Source organism: Halichoerus grypus, chromosome 8 (assembly GCF_964656455.1).
Source record: "Halichoerus grypus chromosome 8, mHalGry1.hap1.1, whole genome shotgun sequence".
NCBI lineage: Eukaryota > Metazoa > Chordata > Mammalia > Carnivora > Phocidae > Halichoerus > Halichoerus grypus.
The window spans coordinates 51,408,469-51,432,467 of record NC_135719.1 but is presented as its reverse complement, the minus strand read 5'-3'; the positions used below and the strand labels follow the sequence as shown (position 1 = coordinate 51,432,467).

Here is a 23,999-nt window from a genome sequence, read left to right as displayed (position 1 = left end):
CGACTTCGATTTCAGCTCAGGTCATGATCTCAGGGTCGTGAGATGTAGCCCTGCATCGGGCTCTGCACTGGGAGGGGAGCTTCCTTGAGAATCTCCCTCTCCCTCTGCCCCTCTTCCTTTTCTTTCTCTGTCTCTAAAAAAAGAAGAAAAAAGAAAAGAAAAGAAAAATATAAAAAAAAACCCAGAGGTTTTTAAAAAAAGAACACTTGCTAAATTGTTCATAAGCTGTTTTGTTTTCTTTGGGAATTTATAGTGCCTTATTAGAATTTTTTGGAATAATATGCCCAAGAAAATTTGAACTGATAACTTTTCTGTCTTTTGATCAAATGCCCTGTGCCAGGTAAAATCATTTGCATTACTGCATTGACCTTATAATGAGCCATTACAGCATGTGAATGTTGTAAAATTTTCTACACAGACTTTTGATTTTGCTGCTTAGAATTCTAAAATAGGGGCGCCTGGGTGGCTCAGTCGTTAAGCATCTGCCTTCAGCTCAGGTCACGATCCCAGGGTCCTGGGATAGAGCCCCACATTGGGCTCCCTGCTCCACGGGAAGCCTGCTTCTCCCTCTCCCACTCCTCATGCTTGTGTTCCCTCTCTTGCTGTCTCTCTGTCAAATAAATAAAAATCTTAAAAAAAAAAAAAAAGAATTCTAAAATAGCCTCTCTTTCTGGTTTTCTCTTTATTCCCTTTCCTTCTCTCCACCCCACCACCCTACCACCTTGCTGCTCAAAAGAACATTTCCTCCTCCACTGTACAAAGAGATGCAAAGGAAACCACCTTATTTGATGTGACCAGACTTAAAATTCAGTTTGTCAAAATTAGTTTAATTACGCTTGTAATTAGTTTGGCAAAAGTCAGTTAAAAGTGAGGATCACAAAATGTTTTAACCTAAAGCATGCATATTTAAATTTGGACTTAAAATATATACAGGTCTTGAAGAAACTTCTCTGATGTGTGTATAACTGGAGTTCTGGAGCATCTTTCCATCATGAGCCACTCCCACACTGTGGAGTTCATGATTTGCAGTTTGGAGTTCTTTATTTTTATTTTTGTTTTATTACTGAAATATGATGACCTACAGTGTTAGTTTCAAGTGTACAGCCTATTATTTCTACCTCTTAATCCCCTTGATCTGTTTTGCCCATCCCCTGCCCACTTCCCCTCTGGCCACCATTAGTTTGTTCTCTGTATTTAAGACTGTTGGATTTTTTGCTTGTTTTTGTTTTTTAGATTCTACATATAAGTGAAATCAATTATATGGTATTTGTCTTTCTGTGACTTACCACTTAGCATAATATCCTCTAAGTCCATCCATGTTGCATATGGCAAGATCTCTCTCTCTCTCTCTTTTTTGGTTGAGTAATATTCCGTGTGTGTGTGTGTGTGTGTGTGTGTGTGTTTGTATGTGTGTATGTGTGTGTAGATGTATAGTTAGGGTTTTTTTAAAAAATAGAGTGTGACTTGAAGAGATGTTTGAGAAGAAGAGTATAGATCCCTTTCGTGTTTTTTAAGAACATTCTCTCAATTCATTGACTGGCCCTCACCTCCTTTGGCAGCAAGTGTCTTTTTTAGCAATTCACCAAACATTTTACTAAATTTTTATTCAAACAACAAATCTTTTGTGCTCATATTTCATTGGTCCGTATCCTGTTTAAATTATAAATATATAATAAAAATGGCTTGAACAGATTGAGGAACATCCTGTATAGGTCTACCCCTAAATGATAGGTGTAGTATATCCCCTGCAGAGCTGTTTTAATTTGGCACGTTGGGAGTAAAATGACTATGACTGTCCACTGCATATACACATTGTAGCAAACTGTAGATCACTTCTAAAACCAGAATTTAAAGACAGTACAATTCCCTAACATTTGGGTGGATTTTCTTTCAGTCTCTTTTGTGTACGTGCATGTTCATATGCAGCTTATATTATTTTGTATTTTGCTCCTGAAATCAGTGATGAATGTCCTCAAAAATAAATACTTGTGCTTATCTCTAATTATTTCCTTTCAATAGACTCCTAGAAATCAAAGTATCACTTTAGATCCTATTTAAGACCCTTAAAGAATATTGCCATATTGACTGCCAAAAACCCTGTACCTCCTATGGAAGGAAATGTGTGTTTCACCGTCTTTCTTGCCAGAATGATGAGTGCTTGTATCCCTGCTAACATGATAGAGAATATTTTGTTTGGGTGTGTATTTTGAAGGCGTTATTGAAGATGAACTTTTTTTCCCTTTTTATTTCCTTGCCATTTATGTTTTTCTGTGAAAAATCTGTCAATCTTCCTTACCCATTTTGTATTAGGATATTTCATTTTCTGGATTTTTTTAAAGCTCTAGCCGGTATCTCTCTAGTAGATAGTAACTTTTTGTCAAGCTACAGATACGTTTTCAAAGTTCATTGCCTATCTTCGGACTTAACAATATTTTTACTTTTTATATTGTGAAATATCCTCGTGATTTCTTACCTGCATTGTTTTTAGTCTGACTCAGGCAAATGCCATAAGTCTTACTGTTTTATGCTTTTATTTTGTAAATACAGCTCTCAATTCATACAAATTTTAGTCTATAGTATGAAGTTTGATTTAACTTCATTTTTTTTCAGATCAATTTGCCCAGCACCGCTTGTTGCATAGAGTTATGATGAAGCTTCTTTCACACAAGAACATTCTGTATGCACTAGACATTGTGTCTGTTTCATTTATCTGTTTATCTCATACCAGCATAAGGATGTAATCAAATTATATTTTTATTTTACTTTATATTTTTGAGGATGTAATCATTTTAGCTTTATTGTTGGTCTTACTGTCAGGTGAGCAAAGTAACATTTTTTGCAACATTTTCATTACTATTTTCAGCATAGTTTCTTCGAAGTAACTGTTTCTAGGTGGGTAGTACCCCAGGCTTCTGGTGGTTTGTAGGTTTCTCCCACCTTTTCATCTCCCTGGTTAATTTCACTGGAAAACCTCTGTGAGTTCGAGGGCCTCTGCCTTCCCACCTCTCACATGGACATCTGTCGCTTATGTTCTTAACATCCTTACACTCAACCTTTACTAAAAAAAAGATGCTTTTTGCTGTTGCTTTTTGGTCTAGTCTGAGTTGCCTCATTAATCTTATTTTCGTAGAAAGTACCTGATGAATAATAATTACTTTGTCAGAAGAGCGGTGTCGAGATTGCATGTTCCCGTGGCCTGTGTGGTCATTGCCATCTGGACGGGCTGTGGCAGAGGCAAAGTGTCCCTTGAGTGGGTGTCCTCACGTGGGGTATCTATAACTGCTCAGGAAAGGAGACAGGGCCGTGGAGTATTACGTGCCATAAAATGTCTCCGTTGGGGTGCTGAGTTGAAAGTAAGGCTTCGTGAGACTCTGATTGTTTAGACTGTTGATTTATAAATCAGATTGCACAGGCGTTCTCAGGAGTGGGGTCAGCTGCTTTCTTTCTAGCCTGTCAGCTTCCTGCATTTGGAGAAAACTGTACAGCAGCTGAAATGTGTCAGACAAGAAAGCAGAAGTTAGCCGGGCTGAGTGCATTTGCCACCTCTGTGTCATGGATGAGGCCAGAGGAGCTGCGTGAAGGTGACTGCAGTGACTTGCAGCCCATCCTTGGCATGTTCTCCCTCTGGAACCATCCCTTGAATTCTTTTTGGTGATCGCTTCCAGGTTTTGGCTGCTCAGTCTGCCCTCTCCCCTGGCTAAATGACACTGACATTTCCCCTCCCTGACCCATGATGCACAGGTACCCACTTATCAGTGCACGTTTATAGAGATCTAACGGAAGCTGGAGGAAAGAAGCAATAGAACTATACCACAAGCAGGGGGGTGCACTGCCTTCTCTCCCCTTCGTCATGCCTCTGCGAGCAGCCCTGTTTGGACTGTCCCACCTGGATCAGACATAGCCACGGCCCTGGCTGCCACATGGCCCTCTGCTGACCCGCCTCCCTGTCTGTGTGAAGTGTCTGTCCCACAGAGTGGGTCTCCAGTGGGGTTTCCTTTCAGTGTGGTTGGCTGGAACTTGGAAATCAAATGTGTGGGGGGGGGGGGAGGAGTAGATTGTAGTGCTGAAGATAGACAGGAAGGAATGGAAACCTTCTATTTAGGGGAGGCATCTAATGATACTAGGAACAGAGTTGGCCATCTTCCAGATGAAAAGTCTTTTCTGGGGGTACCTGGGTGGCTCAGTCAGTTAAGGGTCTGCCTTCGGCTCAGGTCATGATCCCAGGGTCCTGGGATTGAGCCCCACATCGGGCTCCCTGCTCAGTGGGGGGTTTGCTTCTTCCTCTCCCTCTGCTGCTCCCCCTGCTTGTGCTCTCCCTCTCTCTCACAAATAAATAAATAAAATCTTTAAAAAAAAAAAGTCTTGAAGGAGGTCCACTCATCCAGACTAGTTGTCTCCAGTGATTCTTCAGATACACATTTCCCTCTTTAGCAATGACAAAAGTTGCCCAAGACCTTGAGAAACATTTTTGCAGACTTATATTTAACTTGAAACTTAACTTGAAAGTTTCCTCCTACTCCTTCATCCACATTTTGTTTAGATATTCTGATGGGTTTACATCCAACTTCACAGACTATTTTCTGGTACAAGATTTGAAAAATTTTTAAATGTCATTTCTCTTCCCACTCCCCAGCCTTCCCCACTGCCCCCATGGCAGAAAGACAGGCCTGTGGACATGGGCACCTTTTCCTGTGAGTTGATGACTGAGACCGTGGATCCCTAAGGTTGACAGAAGACTCAGTAGGAGTCGCCTGTTCAGAGGGCTTAGATGTGACCTTGTGAACTGCTTGTATGTTACAGCGCTTTGTATGCATCTTCAGGGCAGCGTTCTCACAGAGACCTAGAATTGCCCTGAGGCCCAGGGTGCTGATGCTGCTTGTCCTAATGGGTTGAGGGGACTTGAGTCTCCACCTGCCACTGGAGGAGGAGCAGAGTGCAGTGAGCTGGGTGAGTGAGACATTCAGCAGTTCCCTTCCTGCAAACACTGTACATAATGCTGAAGGTGGTTGTTTCTTAAGCCTAGAGAACTTGCAGAGGTGAAAGGGTTTTCTGATGCTCTCTGGTTGGTTTTCTCCTGATGTGTTTCGTTTTCAGAGTGAAACATCGTGCTGAAGACTTTGAAAACCTTTCCCAGCTTTTTATGTGTAGAGAAGAAAGGTTGAGTTAAAAAATGTGCATTAAGATGGCTCCCCTGGAGTTGCTATTAAATGCACGAGTTAAACACTCAGCATATAAACTAGTTGACAGTATTGAACAGCTGAACTTTTAATTTTTGCAGAATAACCTGGAAAAGCAAATTAGCATTTCTAGCTGTGGCTTATACTGTGACCTGTTTTCTGTTCTCAGTTTGGATTATTATGTACCTGAATGCTAAAATGTTTGATTTTTAAACTGAGCATAGCTGTGAGTCTAGGTAAACATGTAGTATGTGTTGTCTGTGAATCTTTCTTGGGTTAGAGGTGTGAGGAAGGAGGTGCTGTGGGTTTTTCCTGACAAACGTCATTTAATTTCCATGTTTAATTTTCATGTTTGTGGCAACACACCTCTGTTCCTTTAGACAAGGATGAGAGAGAAATGGAAACCGTTGGTGTTGGCTTACTCCTAGTTGTAGCTTTTCTTAGCTCATCTTTGGTTTAGATGAGGTCACTCCTATGCCCCATTGTTCATTTATGATAGGTATGTATATAATATTTTGTATGTTCATATTTCTACAGAAAGTATTTTTATATCAAGGTAGTTCTTGTGGTAAGACTTCAACTTGACTTTACATTAATAACTGTAGTGGGTTGAAGAGTGTACCCTCCAAATTCATGTCTACCTGAAACCACAGGATGTGACCTTATTGGGAAACAGTCTTTGTAGATGCAGTTACTTAAGGATGGAGATGAGGTCATACTAGATTAATCCAGTGACTGATGTCCTTATAAGAAGAGGAGAGGGCACAGAAGAATGCCACGTATAGACAGCTCAAAAAGACAAGGAATGGTTCTCCTTAGTGTCTTCAGGGAGAGATTGACCCCCCAGCAACTCTTGATTCCAGATCTCTAGCTTCTATAGCTATGGAAACATTAATTCCTATTGTCTTAAGATACACATTAAGTGGTAATTTTTTTAATGGCAGCTTTAAGGAACTAATAGAGCAACCAATACAGAGTGGCAGAGATTGAAGGTCGACCTCAGCTTAAGGTGCTCTAATTTGAGCAAGGTTTTAAACTACAGTGTTTATAATCAAGGCAATAAAATTTCCATATGCAAGAAGCTCATTTGGTGCACCTTCCTTTTTAATTTGGCCAATGTATCATAAAAGTTGAAGGAGTGTCCATGGTTTTGTTCATCGTAATCTTTGGAAGTTGTGTGTGGGAAGAGATGCCTGTTGTCATTGTTGTTCTAGCAGAGTGAATTTGCAAATTCCTTAAACCTGCTTCATATCACACCTTGGGACTTATGGGGTTGATTGGGTCTCTTAAGTACTTATTTGTTCACATGATCAGTGCTCAAGGACTCAGGCTAGAGGGTCAACCAACAAATTGAAAACCCTGCCAAAGGTGCAGGATGGCTGTGCAGCAGTGTCCTTTTGAGTCTTCAGTGGGAAAGACAACATTTGAGGCACAATAAGCTGCCCCATGTTAGTAGACAAGGAGGAAGGAAGTCAATGTGCAGTTACTGAGAGCAAGGGGAACAGTGTCTTTAAAAGGAGAAGGGACTCTTCTGGTCAGTAGAGATAAAAAATGTAGTATCTTGCTGACATTGATTCAACCACCCTGTGTGCCCCAGCCCCATATTCTCAATGTATGTATACTGGAAGCTTTCATTGACATAGTTGAGGTTCTCCTGCTGTGAAAGTCAGCTATGCGGCTGTTATATGTTCACCTGAAATGGTTGTGGAGGTACTTAAATGATGGGCAAGTGTTACCAAGATGATGCAGTCTAGCACTTCAACATGATGCACTTGGGGTTGTATTTCTTGGGAGAAGAGCCCTCTTACTTTCTGTGACAATCACCCTGACCACAGAGGAACTGCCTCAATATAACAGAACCTCTTGTTTCCATTATTAGGTGTTCGAAAGGAATGACCACATCTGGAGATTGCACCACACGAAATTTCTAGCTAATTCTAGAAGGGAGACTCTTACCAGATGAGGGTCAGGACGTAGAGCCAGTTTGGAATGGAGAATTGCTCTCTGCTGGTTTCAGATATCATGTATGTCCGTTCAGGAAAACCTTGCTGTTGTCCCGAAGAAAACCTCTTCTTTCATCCTTCCTAGGAGGCACCACACATGAGCCAGGCTTCTCTCGGGCTGTTTGGGGTAAACGCTGGAGTGTTACTGTCCTTCCTCTCCTCCCCCCATCTTTTAGATGTAAACTCTACCAGGCATTACTGACTTGATGTAATCTAGTGTTCTGTGTGTTCCTGTGATTTGGAGGCATTGGTATTCTTAATGTGGAAATGATGATTAGTCTTAATTTGGAAACTGAAAATCAGAAAGTTAAAATAATTTACTCAAGGTTATACAGTTAAAAGTTAGTAGGGACTTCTTAATGGGCACGGAAGGAAAGAAATGGAAGAGTGTGTGAGTGAATGATGATGTGCGTGTGTCTGTCAAGCTAGGGGAATTTTTTTCTGATGGTTTCTGATTTCAGCCATTTGCAACTTTGAGAGGACTCTTTCAGGACCAGAGGGATTGGGGCGGGGGGTAGCCAGCATCCAGTCTCCATTCAGTCTGGCCTGTTACAATGAGGGCTGAAGAGTGATAGGTTTTTCCTTATCTGTTGAACAGGTGCCCCTTCATATACACGAAGGGAATGCAGAGAAAGCCATGGCTCCTTTCTTCTTTTCAACAATGTAATTAATAACACAGATTAAATAGTATAGAATTAGGTAATCTGTTTACTCAAGAGTTTTATGTATCCTGTTCTTTTTTTTAATTATGTTATGTTAATCACCATACATTACATCATTAATTTTTGATGTAGTGTTCCATGATTCATTGTTTGTGTATAATACCCAGTGCTCCATGCAGTACGTGCCCTCTTTAATACCCATCACCAGGCTAACCCATCCCCCCACCCCCTCCCCTCTAGAACCCTGTTTGTTTCTCAGAGTCCATAGTCTCTCATGGTTCGTCTCCCCCTCCGATTTCCCCCCCTTCATTTTTCCCTTCCTACTATCTTCTTTTTTTTTTTTTTTTTTTTAACATATAATGAATTATTTGTTTCAGGGATACAGGTCTGTGATTCATCAGCCTTACACAATTCACAGCGCTCACCATAGCCCATACCCTCCCCAGTGTCTTATCACCCAGCCACCCCATCCCTCCCACCCCCCACCATTTATGTATCCTAGTCTTAAAGTGAAGACAAGTAGTGTGTCCCCATCTAACACATACACTCATTCGGTTGTCTTATTTAATACATAAATTGATTTTTTTTTTTTTTGCCTGTGTCAGTGATAAAAGAGACAAAAGGTTCCTTAGTCCTGCACTGTATCATGAGCAATCTAACTTTATCTTAATAAAATGAGATGTAGTTTGGGTTTCTCTTGGGCCAGTTCTGTATCCTTAATAACCCCATAAGCTGTCCACATAGCATCCATCACTGCCCAGACCAATTGGTGGGAGGCCTTCGATGTTGCCCATTGCCTCTGTGTACCCTGCACAGCTGGCCCTGAGTGCCAGCAAGCCTTTCTCCAGCTGACAGGGCTAATCAGGATGATCCATATGGCCTCTCCTCTTCATGGCACAATCACTAAGTGGATTTGCTTTGCTTGTATCCATATGGAGTGACTGTTTGAATGGGCAGTGGAGATTTTAACTGAGTCCTCTGCTGATAAACCCATGCCAGAGTGGAAAAGAATTAACCATTATCATGCCAATGGAAGCACAGCTCTTGAAGACAAAGGATCCCAAATCAGGTGAATGTAGGTAAATAGTATAGCACTTGAGAATGTTTTCCAGAGGATTTTTCATTACTAAGGATGAAGGGGGCTGTTGGTTTGAACACATGGGGAAAATAACTTGTTTTCATTGAAAATCTCATAGCTTGTAAATCCAAAGAAAGCATCTCGTACACAGTTCACCGAGTGGTTGACAAATGGTTCCATTTACCAAAACCAAGTGTAATTTGTAAATGAGCTTTTGCTGGCTGTGTTGTTAAGATCATGGTTGTAAGTTCACTCTGTGGTTCATACGTGAAATACTAGACGTGGAATGTAGATGTATCTTAAGTCTAAGTCATAGCCAATCTACACTAACACCATTTGGTGTAGACCATCAGCTCTGAGGTTACTGGTAATACTGATGTGGACAAAAATTCGGAATACATTTTCTTCTAGTCCTTTGTTTTGTAGCAGGTTCACTGCCATTATTAGGTAGCTTTTCATGGGATGTAAAACCTTTGGTTCTTACTTTTTCTTTTGAGTTCCTATGTTTCATTTGGGGGGGTGAGAAGATACCTGGTAAGAGAGCAAAATATGAGGAAAGGGCATATGGACTCTGATTTTTGGAAGTACTGTTGATTTGTCATTTTTTCAAAGAGTGACCCATCAAGTTCATTGCTAATGTTAGATCTACCCTTAGCTGGTCTTTGTTGGGGATATTTTTGTAATTTTCCTGCCAACTGTATGAATGTGGAGATTCTGGATTCCCACTGTTGTCCTTACCACAGAGGGGAGTAAAGGGTCTGACACCTCAACGGGAGCCTGAGGATATACCTTAAGGGCCCACTCCAAATAGTTTCATAATAGAGCTGCATGAGAATTTTGTATTCCACTCAGAAATAATATATTGGTGTTGGTTTTAAATGGCCAGTTTAACCTTCAAGATCCAAGAAGATTGACCTGCAACTTTGTATACTCTTTGCAAAGGGTCCTATATTTCCTTCTTTGTTCCCAAATGTGAAAAAAAGTGGTCTTTGATAGCTTGCAATATTACTTCTCTGATGGGTTTAAAAGTTACTGTGACACTGTAGGAAGTTTGTTGCTTCTCACCTCATAAAATAAGCCACCTCTGTCTTGAATGAATCCTCCTTTCTGTGACTGCACGGAAAGGTGGAAGGTTTTGGCCTAGGAAGGGCTGGAAAGAGGAAGGTCTCAAAGGAGGTAGGCTATGTGCACGTGCTGTTCTGCTGCTTTGTCTCCGAAACTGGTCTGATGAGAAGCATAAGATTTTCTCTTGGGGGGTGGGTGGGGTGGGGGAGAAGAGAGGAGATAACATATCACAGTTACGAGGGAAGAACAGAAATGGGTAAGCTTTGACAGTTTCCCTCTGCTGCTTTGTCAAGCTGTCTTGAAACACCCGAGTGCTGACAATTCCTCCGCAGTCCTGCGTGTAATGTCAAAAGTGTGTACGTGGGCAGTTATGTACATAAGCACATGATGGGAGGAAAAACAAGAGGACTGACTTAAAAATAGTTAAAGACTAGAAACACCACATTAATGTGACATCTACTGACCAAATAGGAGAAAAATAAAATCCATAAGGCAGCTAAGAAAGATGAAGCCCATCTTAATCAGAGGCTGTTGTCTTGAACTATTGGAGCACAGTGACCTGAAACCCGCTTGTACCAATAACACCCTAGATTGCTTTTTTCTTTCTTTCTTTTTTTTTCATGGCTGCCTAAGGGAGACTATCGTCAGGTTTTTTGGGATAATTGGAAAATGCGGGAGTGTGTATTGTCATTGTGCTGGTCATCAAGGCTAATGCGGGGGGACCAGTGGGGGCAGTATGAGGAGGACCCATCTGTAAATGTCATTGCTTGCATCTTGCAAACCACATAAAACCTGTGGGACTTAGCTCTTGACCAGCAGACGTGCATGATGGCCTTCAGACTGACTCAGGCCCCTGACCTGCTTTTCTGGTTACACAGGCCTAAATGAACGGGTTAGGAGAGCTTTTCCAAGTTGGAGTCGTCCTGATCACAACTGGAACTCTTCAAAGTGCTGGCCTGTGGTGGTGCCCCTTACACTGGGGTATGGCCAGGCTTTGGTGGCTGCAGTGTAACCTAAGGGTGTTTTACTATCCAAGACCTAATTGTACATTATTCATTCGTGTAATTGAATTAAAGGTGAAGAGGGCATAGGCTGTGGTTAGGACAAGGACTGGGAGGAAATGCCTTTTGCCATGAGCTGAGCTTAGAGGTTTCAGCATCCATTCCATTAGAGTGCAGTGTGCTGGAGAGCCAAGAGGAAGCCAGCAGCTTCTGGGAGCAGCTAGGCTCCTGTGCCCTGGCAAGGGCAGGGAGAGGCCAGGATCTCCCACAGCATATGTTTTGGGGGTGGCGGTGGGGGGGCGGTGGACATGGGCTGAAGCTGATGGGCAGGAAGGAATTTTAAATACAGCCACCTGTCTTCTCAAACCTTAGGACTCTTTCAAATCCAGCCAATCTGGGTTTCCCTGTCGCCAACCTGGCTTTCAGACTGGGCTCTGCTGATGTCATTTTGCTGGAGACTGCAGAGATCCAAGTGTGGGCAGATGGGAATGGATGCTGGAGGAAAGATGGCAGGCCACTCATGTGTGAGTGAGCAGTAGAGGGAGGCCGGGGACATGGAGGCTCTAGGGAGGGTGGACCTGAATTCCCCATGAAATCCATTTGCATTCTGTGCTGAACAATGGGCAGATAGCACGTTCTCCCACATGCCAAAGGGTGAGTTTGAGAGCGCTTGTCTTCCTATAGCCCTTGCCTTCAGATCATTCATTCTCGTGGTTTTCAAGCACTTGGGATGATAATTTATATATATAAATGTGCATGTGAGGCATTAGCACATAAAAGACATTTTAATAGGAGCTGGTCAAGCATTTGTGTCAATTAGTCGATACACATAATTTTTCAGAGCAGCAATTCAGTGTAATATCTGATAGAATTGTGTTTTCTGTGGCTTAAGAAAATACAATGATCTTTGTTATTTTTCATCCATTTGAACAAATAATTAAAAAAAGATGCTTAAAGTCCAGTTTGCTGGAATGATGCTATAGTTTGACATCTGCCAAGATGGGTACCTCACCCCCTGGAAGTTGGCAGTCAAAAGCCTGGGCAGGCCAAAGCGCTATTGACTGGAGTGTGGGAAATAAATGGAAATACTCATTACTGCCCTTGATCATTTTCTTCCCTAATTCTAAAGTTCTTAATCCCTTGAGACAACTGAACACAAGTACTCGAGGCCAAAGTCTGCTTTCTCCCTGCTACCGGCAAGCTTGACAGCAAGGCTGAGCACCCACACATAAAGCATTGGATGCTGGCTGGCCATTCTGAGATCACCTTGTCCTCACACAGGAGGAGAGCGAGACTCAGATGATAAATGTCTTGTCCAAGGACACACAGCTCTTAGAGGCCCATGTACTGCTACGGGGGAAGTCAAATGAGAGCTTTTAGTTGGATCAAGTATCTGTGGCTGCTGGCGTGAAGTTGGCATACAGATGAAACTAAAGATGTCATGAATCGTGTTGGGTACTGGATGGCAGACATGGAGGGGAAGGGCTTCAGGAGTGTGGGATTTCATTTCAGCACAAGGACAAATACCAATGTGTTTCCTCTTGGCAGATACTCAGTTTGATTGGAAGTATTTTAAACTCTGCCCTACTAAAATAAGATTGTGGGCTTGTTTTTGAGGGTTGAAAGGAAGGACTAAGGTGAGTGCTGGTGATAAAAGAAGCAAGGAATGTCTCATTTTATGAGATGTTTATGCCAGCCACACCTTTAATACACATGCTGTTTAAAATTTCATTATCACCAAGGCTAATGCAGTTCTAGTAGTTAGATCATTTTGTTTCTTGGCAAAAGAGAATTCTTAAGGGGATGATCCATCGTCTGGATGTGCAGGAAGAAAGGTTAGTTGTTAAACTTTCTATATCATTCTGCCCTTGGGTAGGATGGAGTTGTACCCTAGACACTTGATTTGCTTTCATCATCATGAGAATTGATAGATACGGCATTTCTGTTTTGATATCTCTTTGTCCCTCCTGGTAGAGGGAGTTGGTGAATTTTAGGAGCCAGCCAAGCAGGGAATTAGGTAAGCAAAGTCTTTATTTCCACTTTTGCCTTGTATTCATAGAATAGTAATGTTTAATAGTTTCAGGTATCCTTGAGATAAGTGAAGAGGCTTGCCGTATACAGAATCATATTATAAAACATTGATTTCTGCTTTTTCGAGGCTAATACAAAAATTGAACTGCTGTGTATCAGGGACATTATTTTAAAAATAGAGCCATGCTGAAACACATGCAAAGGGTTTTGTCTCTTAGGTATGCCAGAATTACCTCTGTTTATTAGAATTTTAAAAATTGGTTATTTTGCCATTCGATATCATCAAGTACGTTAATTTTCTTTGCCTTTTCCAATTTCTCCAAGTTTTTTTTTTTTTTTTTTTAAGAAAGCATCTTGTGGGGCGCCTGGGTGGCTCAGTCGTTAAGCGTCTGCCTTCGGCTCAGGTCATGATCCCAGGGTCCTGGGATCGAGCCCCGCATCGGGCTCCCTGCTCAGTGGGAAGCCTGCTTCTCCCTCTTCCACTCCCCCTGCTTGTGTTCTCTCTCTCGCTGTGTCTCTCTCTGTCAAATAAATAAATAAAATCTTTAAAAAAAAAAAAAAAGAAAGCATCTTGTTAAAACTTCCAGAATGAATGATTTTTATTAGGCAGTTTTCAGCTTACTTATTTGCCCCTCTCAGTTCTTTCCAGGTAGAGATGACATTGTTTCCTGTGCCTTGTGTCAAGTGAAGCTTTGAAGTATTTAGCATTGGATTTAATCCATTAAGATTCTGACTGTGCTGTGACTTTAATTTTCAATAGAGCAAATTATAAAAAGGGTGAAATCATACATGAACTATCAACATGGAAAGTGAGCATTCTTGTTTTCTATAGTCCTGATGTAGAAATCAGCATTTCACAATTATTTCAGCATACTAAGTGTCTTTCTACTGAGAAATTAACAATGATGCTATAGTCGTGTTGCTCTATTTAAATCTCAAGTTGCAGTTACTTAGTTTCAGTAACAAGGTGAGGACTGTAATTTTCTTTCTTTTACTGATAATTCACTGTATACTTCTGGGCTAAGACAAAAACAGTTGTAGTTTTCAAACTGTTCACATGCCCACTGAGGCATCTTTGGCCTTTGAAAGCAGCACATTCAGGTTTACTGCATTGTCATCCTGGAGTGGCTTGTATAGGCAAAATACCAAGTAGACAATGCTATTGAAACAGGAACAAAAGTTGGAATGATATTAATACTTAGAACATTGTATACAGTAGACTTTCAATAAGCATTTGTTGAATTAAATGGAATTACTGTAAGTATGTATGAATTATTGTGGAGGTATGCTTTCTCCAAGTCTGTCCTAAAAGATTTTTCAAAGGAAGGTTTGGGTATTAAGTAAAGTCTTGCTGACTGATTATTGTAATTAAGATCCAGGATTAGAAGAAGGGTTGGATATTTCTGTGTACCAAGTATGAGGAAAGAAAGTCTGACAGTCAACATAAACAGGAAATTGATCTCCCACTCGTAAACCCTTGTTCAGTGAGGCTAAGTAGATGTTAAGTGACTAGGGTAGAGGAGCATCTGGTATTTTAAAGAGAGCTCTTCAGAGGAGTTTTTACCTGGAAGCCTCTTGGAGGGCCAGTCAACTGGTAAGACCAAACACTAGAGCTGAGGTGGCTTATTGCTTACAGAATCAGAGCAGAGTCCTGGGTGGCCTTAGGAGAATTGTTCTTAAAATAATCGTGTTCTGTGGCACCATCTTCTCTGTGGAATTCCCTGTCCCGATGACCTGCGTGATTTCCCCAGATAGTCCTGGTGACTTAACTAGCTGGTGATATGTAACCTTCAGTTTTACATTTCCCATATTAGAAATTTTGGTGGTGGACCAAAATGTAGGGAGACTTCATCTAGACTCTACCACTTCCTTGGTGTCTCCAACTTTATGTGGTCCCTGGATGGCATAAATGAGATAAGCATGACATTTCTGGCACCTAGTGGACGACCTGTATGTGGTGTTCCCGTCTCTCTCTCAGCTTCCACGTTGACCACATGTGACATTTGCTGAGATGATACTGATTTCAAGGGGAATCTTTCTCCTAAGAGAACCCTGAGCTGAGCTTCAGGACTGGTGTTACCAGTTGTGACTTTGGTTGTTTTGTGTATTTTCTACTCACCTTCCCATATCTTTCCAGATATGTTTTTTAGTACATTATGCTTTTCTTCACCTTCATAGTGTACCATAAAAGGTAAATATTAGGCTATTAAAAAATAAAAGACCTGAGCAGCCGATAAAACAGAATTCTAATCCACTTAAGCCTTGAAAAAATCCCTTAGAAAACACATAACATTCCAGGGGTGCCTGGGTGGCTCAGTCGGTTAAGCGGCTGCCTTCAGCTCAGGTCATGATCCCAGAGTCCTGGGATCGAGCCCCACGTCGGGCTCCCTGCTCAGTGGAGAGCCTGCTTCTCCCTCTCCCTCTGCATGCCTCTCTGCCTACTTGTGCTCTCTCTCTCTGTCAAATAAATAAATAAAATCTTTAAAAAAAAAAAAAAAAAGGAAACACATAACATTCCAAAAGGAATTGAGGATGCATAGGCCATTTTAATACCTTCTTATTCTTAATTTAGAGAATCTCTTCTTTTTGTGTCTTTGAGGAAATTTTCTGTTTGTTTGGTGAGGTAGTAGTCGATTGTGACACACTTAAAGATTTGTCAGAATGGTCAAAATTAAATCTAGTGTCACAGAAGTTTGTGCCTCTGTTGGAATATTTTATTAGCTCTGTTGGCTCCAGCATATTTGACTTTTTTTTTTTTTTTTAAGGCTTATGTAATTGAATTACTTCACTCTTAGCGATTGAACCACTTTTTGGGAAACCATCTTTATTTCCAAGCTAGTAGATTAGTTCTTAGGGTGAGGGACTGGGCCTTAGGTATATTTATATTATATATTAGAGGTTAGCAGAGTGCAGGCTGTATTACTGGTATTCAGTAACTGTTTATTTAATTGATTTTGATAGTTTTAAGGTGGTATCCCTTAATAACTGAAATTTTCCTTCCACTTAGCTAGTCATTTGAAAATCTAAGAGCACTGAACTCCTCCCAGTGCTCAAAATACTGAATTGCTGTGATTATTGAAGAGGATTTCAGGCTCATCAGGGAAAGTTCAGTTGCTATCTTCTCTCCTTGTTTATAAATTAATCTAAGGTTTGGAATTCTCTGGCCTTTCTCCCCAATCATCATTCAGTGAAAATGGAGAGAATGCTCTTTTTTAGGTTTAAACAAAAGCTGATAAAGAGTGGGGTGCCTGACTGGCTCAGTAGAGCATGTGACTCTTGATCTAGGGGTTGTGCGTTCTAGCCTCACTTTGAGCGTAGAGCCTACTACAGTAAATAAATAAATAATAAGAAGCTGATAAAAGACTAAATTTGGACCTAACCTCAGACTATATATAAAAAAATAATTCAAAATGGGTCAAAGTTTCTAAATGTAGGAGCTATAAGACTATAAAACTCTTAGAAGGAAATATAGGTGGAAATCTTCTATGACCTTGAAGCGGACAATGATTTCCTAAATATGATACCAAAAGTATATGCAATGAAAGGAAAAAATAAATTGGACTTTATCAAAACTAAAAGAATATTGGGGCATGATAGGACACTGTCAAGTAAGTAAAGAGACAGTGTATAGAATGTGAGAAAATGTTTGCAAATTATATATCTGATAAGGCTCTAGTCTCAGGAATATAAAAAGAACTCTGATGATTTAACAACAAAAAGGGAAATAATCTTTTAAATGAGAAGAGAATTAGACTGTTCTTCCAAAGAAGATATCCAAATGGTCAGTAAGCACATAAAAAGATGCTCAACATCATTGGTCATCAGGGAAATGCCAATCGTAATAAGACCACCTCACCACTAGAGTGGCCATAATAAAAATGACAGACAATAACAAGTGTTGGGGAGAATTTGGAGAAACTGGAATCCTATAGATGTCTGGTGGGAACGTAAATGGTGCAGCTGTTTTGGAAAAAGAGGCAGTTCCTCGAAAGATAAAACATAGAAGTACCATATGGCCCAGCAATTCCACTCCTAGGTATATGCCCAAAAGAAGAGAATTTAAAGAATTGTATCTCATGAAAAAAATTTTAAAGATTTAATTCTTTAGAGAAATTTTAGATTTACCATAAAATTGAGAGGAAAGTGCAAAGATCTTCCATATACCCCATGTTCCCACACATACACAACCCCCCCCCAATTATCAACATCACTTAACAAAATGTTATGTGTATATCCTTTTTCACCAAGGATAAACCTACATCGACCCATTATAATCATCCAAAATCCATAGTTAAAAGATTCAATTTGATGTACATTAAATCAGTTTAGATAAATATATAATGACATATATCCATCACTGTAATATACAGAATAGTTTCACTGCCCTAAAATTCTTTGCTCTACCTATTTAACTCCATCCTCACCCTTGCAACCACTGATCTTTTTATTGTATCCCTAGTATTGCATTTTCCAGAATGTTATATAGTTGGAATCATATGGTATGTAGCATTTTCAGTTTGACTTCTTTCACTTAGTAATATACATTTAAGGTTCTTCCATGTCTTTTCATGGCTTGATAGCTTATTTCTTTGTAGCAGTAGATGATAATCCATTGTCTGGATGCACCATAGTTTATTTAATCCATTCACCTGTGGAAGGCATATCTTGGTTGTTTCCAAGTTTTGACAGTTATGAATAAAGCTTTTATCAGCATCTGTGTGCAGGTTTTTATGTGGACATAAGTTTTCAACTCCTTTGGGTAAATACCAAAGAGTGTGGTAGCTGCACTGAATGATAAGAGTATATTTCATTTTGTAAGAAACCGCCAAACTGTCTTCCAAATTGGCTGTACCATTTTCCATTCCCACCAGCAATGGGATGAGAGTTGTTGTTTATCCACATTCTCACCAGCATTTGGTGTTGTCAGTGTTCTAGATTTTGGCTAACCTAACATGTATTAGATGTGTATCTTGTTTCAACTTAGATTTCCCTGATGACATATACCGTGGAGCATCTTTTCTTTTTTTAAGATTTATGTATTTATTTGAGAGAGAGAGAGATGCTGGGGGAGGGGCAAAGGGAGAGGGACTCCTCAAGCAGACTCCCTTTGAGCATGGTGCCTGATTCAGAACTCGATCCCAGGACCCTGAAATCATGACCTGAGCTGAAATCAAGAGTAGGACACTTAACCAACTGAGCCACCCAGATGTCCGTGTGGAGCATCTTTTCATGTGCTTATTTGCCCTCTATAGATATTCTTCTGAGATGTCTGTTAAGATCTTTGACCCATTTTTTAATCAAGCTGTTTGTTACTGAGTTTTAAGACTTATTTGTATATTTTGGATAATAGTCTTTATCAGATGGCTCTTTTGTAAATATTTTCTCCCAGTCTATGGCTAGTCTTCTTAGTCTCTTAATATTGTCTTTAAGCAGAAGTTAGTAATTTTTTTTTTTTAAAGATTTTATTTATTTATTTGACAGAGAGAGAGACAGCTAGAGAGGGAGTACAAGCAGGGGGAGTGGGAGAGGGAGAAGCAGGCCTCCCACTGAGCAGGGAGCCCGATGCGGGGCTCGATCCCAGGACCCTGGGATCATGACCTGAGCCGAAGGCAGATGCTTAACGACTGAGCCACCCAGGTGCCCCAGAAGTTAGTAATTTTTAAGTCAAGCTTATCAATAAACTTTTTCATATATCATGTCCTTGTTGTTGTACCTAAAAAGACATCACCATACTTAAGGTCTCCTATAGTCTAGGAGTTTCTTAGTCTTATTTTACATTTAAGTCTGTGATACATTTTGAGTGAAGTTTTGTTAAGGGTGTATTGTCTGTTTCTAGATTTTTTTATTTCCTTTGTCCAAAGATGAATTGATTATATCCATGGGGGTCTATTTTTGGACTCCTTCTGTTCCACTGGTCTATGTATATATACACTGCGAAAGGATCCCCTCATTGAGTTAATTAACACCTCAATCACTTCACATACTTACTTTTTTTTGTAAGAATATTTAAGTTCTACTCTCTGAGGAAATTTCACTTATGCAATACAGTGTGATCAACTATAGCCACCATTAGACTCTCAGACCGTATTCATCTTTAACTGAAAATTTTTACCCTTTTAACTAACCTCTCCCTATTTCCCCTACCCCCAGCCCCTGGCAACCACTTTTCTACTGTGTTTGTATGAGTTTGACTTTTTCTTTCTTTGATTACATGTGTAAGTGAGATGATGTGATATTTGTCTTTGGTTTATTTCACTTAACATAATGTTCTTCAGGTTCATCCATACTGTTGCAAATGGCAGGGTTTCCTTCTTTTTAAGAGTTCAGTAATACACCATTATGTACATATATTGTATACACCACATTTTCTTTATCTATTTACCATTTATGAACACTGGGGTTGTTTCCACCGTGGCTATTGTGAATAATGGTGTGATGAATATGGGAGTGCTACAAAGTCTTGAAGTCTGGTAATATCCACTTTGTTCTCCTTCAGTATTTTATAGCCAGTCTTGGTCCTTTGCCACTCCACGTGACTTTAGAATCACTTTGTTGATATCCATAAAATAACTTGATAGAGTTTTGATAGAGACTGTCTTGAATCTATAGATCAAGTGGGGAAGAACTGACATCTTGATAATATTGAGTCTTCCTATCCATGAACATTGAGTATCTCTCCATTTATTTACTTCTTTGATTTCCTTCATCTGAGTTTTATACTTTTCTTCATACAGATCTTTTGTTAGATTTATACCTAAATATTTCATTTTTGGGGAGGTGCTAATGTCTATGGTATTGTTTTTAGTATTACTTTCCACTTGTTCATTGTTGGTATATAGGTAAACACTTTTTATATTAACCTTATGTCATACAACCTTGCTATAATTATTAGTTCCAGGTTTTTTTTTTTTTTTTTGTCAACTTTTCTGGATTTTCTACAGAGAGGATCATGTCATCTGCAAACAAAGTTTTATTCCTTCCTTCCCAGTCTGTATACCTTCTATTTCCTTCTCTTGCCTTATTGAATTAGCAAGGACTTTGAGTGCACTGTTGAAAAGGAGTGATCAAAGCGGATATCCTTGTCTTTTACATGATCTTAGTAAGAAAGCTTCAAGTTTCTCACCATTAAGTATGATGTTAACTGTAGGTTTTTTGTAGATAATCTTTATCAAGTTGAGAAAGTTCTATTACTGCTTACTGACAGTTTCTATCATGAATGGGTATTGGAGTTTGTCAGATGCTTTTAGTGCATCTATTAACATGATCAGGTGGTTTTTCTTTTTTGGTCTGTTGAAGTCAACCAGTCTAATAGAAGGCAAGAAATTTGAGGAGAGCCAACCAAACATTCTGAGAGCTGAATGAGGACTTGACAGTGCCCTCCCTGGATTTTGTTTTTATAATCATCTCACCAGATTTTCACCTTTTCCCACCAACCCCATCAGGCTGGTAGACCTTAGCCTTAAGAGCATCTATGCCAGAGGAAGAATTGCACAGACTTGGAGGCTCTCATCACAGATGAAGGTACTTGAACAGCTACTCTTTAATAATCTAAGGCTGGGTTTGTTTTGATATGAATTGCTTGTTTCTGTTACTGCTCTCTATGGATGTATCACAAAGAGACTTAATATTTTGGGGGATCTGCCTTTAGTTGATACATGACCTGGTGATTTGAGTTCTGTTAACCTTTTTTTGCTTTCTGATTTTTGTGTACCATATAACTAAATCAATAAAGAAGAGAATGGAAAAATAGCTCTGTTTAACATTTTGGGAGTGATGGAGTAATGTTGTCTATAAATATTTATATATTCCTGAGAAGATGCTTTTTTCTTCTGACATTTACTGACTCATGGAGAGATTCACCACTGGGGAGGAAAGAGAATAAAGAAAGTTCTTTTTCTCAGTAAATTTATACGTGTCTTTCAAAGTTAAACAGAAGAGAAGAAAACTCAAAAGGATTTTTCATTATAATAGGTCTTTTTCTGGAGCATTGAAATATTTAGCCAGCCCTTTCTCATCCAGGACAGTAACCAGGGAAACATGAATGTGTAATTGAATGCTTCCCAAAATCCAAATAGATGAATTTGGCTTACAGCTTCCTGTGTGTCCCACAGCTTCCCTTCCATCCAGCTTCCCCTCTCTCTCTGCACCTGGTCTCTCCTACTTCCCTTATGCCTCCTTTCTTCTAATCTTGGCTTCAGTCCTGCCTGCCTGAGTCACAGACTCCCACATTCCTGGTTTGTCAGCCACAATAATGGATAGAGCCCCTCTGGGCAGCCCGAAGCCCAGCCCCAGTAAGTGCTCACCTGCCTTTCCTGGGGAGGGTGGAGGCCTGGTCAGGGAGCTTGGAAGCAAAGCTGTGCTTCCTTGCTTGGAAGCTCCTTGAGCATGCTTTCTGCATTTCAGAAATCTGACAGGCACGCAGAGGGAAAGCTGTGCTCTTTTACTTGGCTTCAGTTCCTGCAGCCTTCTGTAGAGAAGGTACTTATACCTTCTGATCAGGGATAGGTCTTCAGTGACTGGAAACCAGAAGGTTGATTATTACAAATGTATGAAGTTTTGGGAGTAAATAAAATCTTTTTGAAATGTGGGGCCACAGTACTTTAAAATCGAGACCAACCCTGCGAAAGTTGACATCCACTGAAATAATGGAGAAGAGTGAGCACTCATGTTTGGGGCTCTCATGACCATCTTTGGTGTAGGGGACCAGAGTTAAAAGGTGGTAGTACTCTGAGGACTTTATGGCAAATAGTGGGACTCACCATGTGGATTTTTAAGAGGGCTTGCTCGATGAATTCTTATTAAGTCTTATTTAAGCCTTCTGTAGCATAAACAATCATCTATCATCTTTTCAAGTTGAGAGTTTTATAGTGAGGTATCTTTCTTAATAGTAAAATATATGTATATATGTTTGTATATATATGTCTATGTGTGTGTGTGTATATATATATATATGCATATGCATACATGATGGTGATGATAAAACCTGTCCACTCCAGCGTCTTTGGGAATTTTGGTGATGCAAGAACAGGATTACAGTGAGTGCTGCCATTGACTACTGGTAATTCAGTGGGCACAAAATCCTCGCAAGTCCTGGTTAGAAGTTACTTATGCTTTCTTCTCCTTCTTGCATACAAATGTAAATTTATTCTCACAGCTTTCAGGACAACCCCAGCAGCTGTTTTGAGGTCTTTGATTGTTATAGGCAAATAATGAATGGAGGGCGCGGCAGTGTCACGCAGATGACTTGAGCCACCATGTGGGGTGGCATTAAGGTTGGACGGCTCTTGCTTGTGCTGTGGTCTGTTCTTGTTCTGACTGAACTTCACCCATTTAGATGTTGCCTGGGAATGTCTAGAAGGATCCAGACTAATCCTGGAGCCTCGGGGATTCCCAGCTACCCAAATTCTTAGAGCCCTGACTTCATCCTGGAGTCACTAAGGTGCTGGAAAGACTTCGTGCATGATCAGAGTGACGTTGGCTCTTATTCCAGACTCATTCCCCTATATGGCTTGTTGGGGTCCTTTCTGTACAAGGAGCAGCATCTGGTCCAGTGAATGTTACTCAATGAGTTTACATGGGTGAATAAATGGGTGATTGCATTCTTTAAGAAGTAACCATTTTCTACACTGTTTCAGTTTAAGTAATTGGCTTCCTGCCATCCTGAAAAGCAGTCAGGTCTGAAACCTATGGTCTCTTTTTTAAATCAGTTCTACAGAAGATTTTAGAACTAGAGTACCTACAATATCTCTCTGGTTTAAAGTTTTTCTACATCTAAAACCTGAGTCATAAATTATCCCACTGACCTCCTTGTAGGCAAGGAAGAAGAAAATTGCACAAGCAGGACACATGAAGCTGGTTTTTGGGGAAGAGCCATTACCCTTCCTACTCCCTCTGCTGGCCTGGCGACTGTTAATTATCTGATTTTGTATCTTCTTGGGGTAAAGAAAAACCTTCTAGAATTCTGTATTTTGTTTTTATGCAAACGGTATTAGGCATTAATAATGATGGTAGCAGCAAATACTGTGGTTTGGCTTTTCTGATGATAAGATCCTTGCTGTATGTTAAGTGAGTTTTGCATGAACTGAGACACAGTGTGTGCATAACACTGGATTCGTGAGGTCACACAGGCCGTACGTCATGGTACTGCCATTCAGACAGTGGCCTCCCAATCCAAATTTGTGTTCTTAGTCAAAGCAGTGGAAGGGGTATGCTTTAAATTTGCTGAAAGGTAGTAGTAGTATTAAGATAAGTAGAAATCTCTAATCTGTAGGAACTGGCCTAATTTTTTTTAATAGAGCCGTAATTTCTTTTAGATACTTGTTCCTCTGTAATAAAAAGGAAAGAAATCAAATGAAGGAATTGCATCCACCTGTTTATCAAATAGTTGCTGAAAATCTGCCCAATGTTGAGAATAATAAATAATTGTGGGCCCTCAAGGAGCTTACCATTACATATGGAAAGTAGGCTCAGAAGCAGTTACTCAGTGTTCAGAATCTATGGAGTACCTACTCATCTGCCAGGCTCTCTACTAGGCCCTGGAGTCACCAAGTCCTGGGTAATAAGTACTGTCTGCGAGGGGAATAGAGGGTGTGACAAACTGAGTCATGAACAAAGGATAGAGCTTCCCCACGGTGGAAGGGTAACTTTTTCTGATGCCGTCTGGAACGCTACCCTTCTCCCTCACCTACCCAGTCCTGTCCATTGTGTAAGGCTGAACTTCTATCACACCCTCAGCCTGATGTTATTAACTGACTCGACCCAAAGTTTGTCTTCATCCCATGGATCCTTCTGGTCCTCTTGCCATTGTGTCTACTTTTTTTTTTTTCCTAGTAATCTCTACACCCAGCGTGGGGCTCAAACTCATGACCCTGGGATCAGAGTCCCATGCTCTTCTGACTGAGCCAGCCAGGCGCTCCTCTACTTTTTTTTTTTTTTTTTTTTTTAACTTCTTGGTTACCCCTTAAGAGGGTCTTCTCTCTGGG

At 40.3% G+C, this 23,999-nt stretch overlaps 1 protein-coding gene across 11 annotated transcripts in view; it reads left to right on the top strand.

The window, feature by feature from the left end:
- The window catches only part of TLN2 (talin 2), a 420,448-nt gene that overhangs the window by 189,737 nt on the left and 206,712 nt on the right, over positions 1-23,999 (top strand). For 3 of the 11 annotated variants that reach the window (XM_078079259.1, XM_078079261.1, XM_036081096.2), the window contains one exon: positions 20,460-20,538. The exons of the other annotated variants lie outside the window; for them this stretch is intronic. The gene's annotated coding sequence lies outside the window, so the exon portion shown is untranslated. The remainder of the gene's footprint in view (positions 1-20,459; positions 20,539-23,999) is intronic. 11 annotated transcript variants of the gene reach the window in all.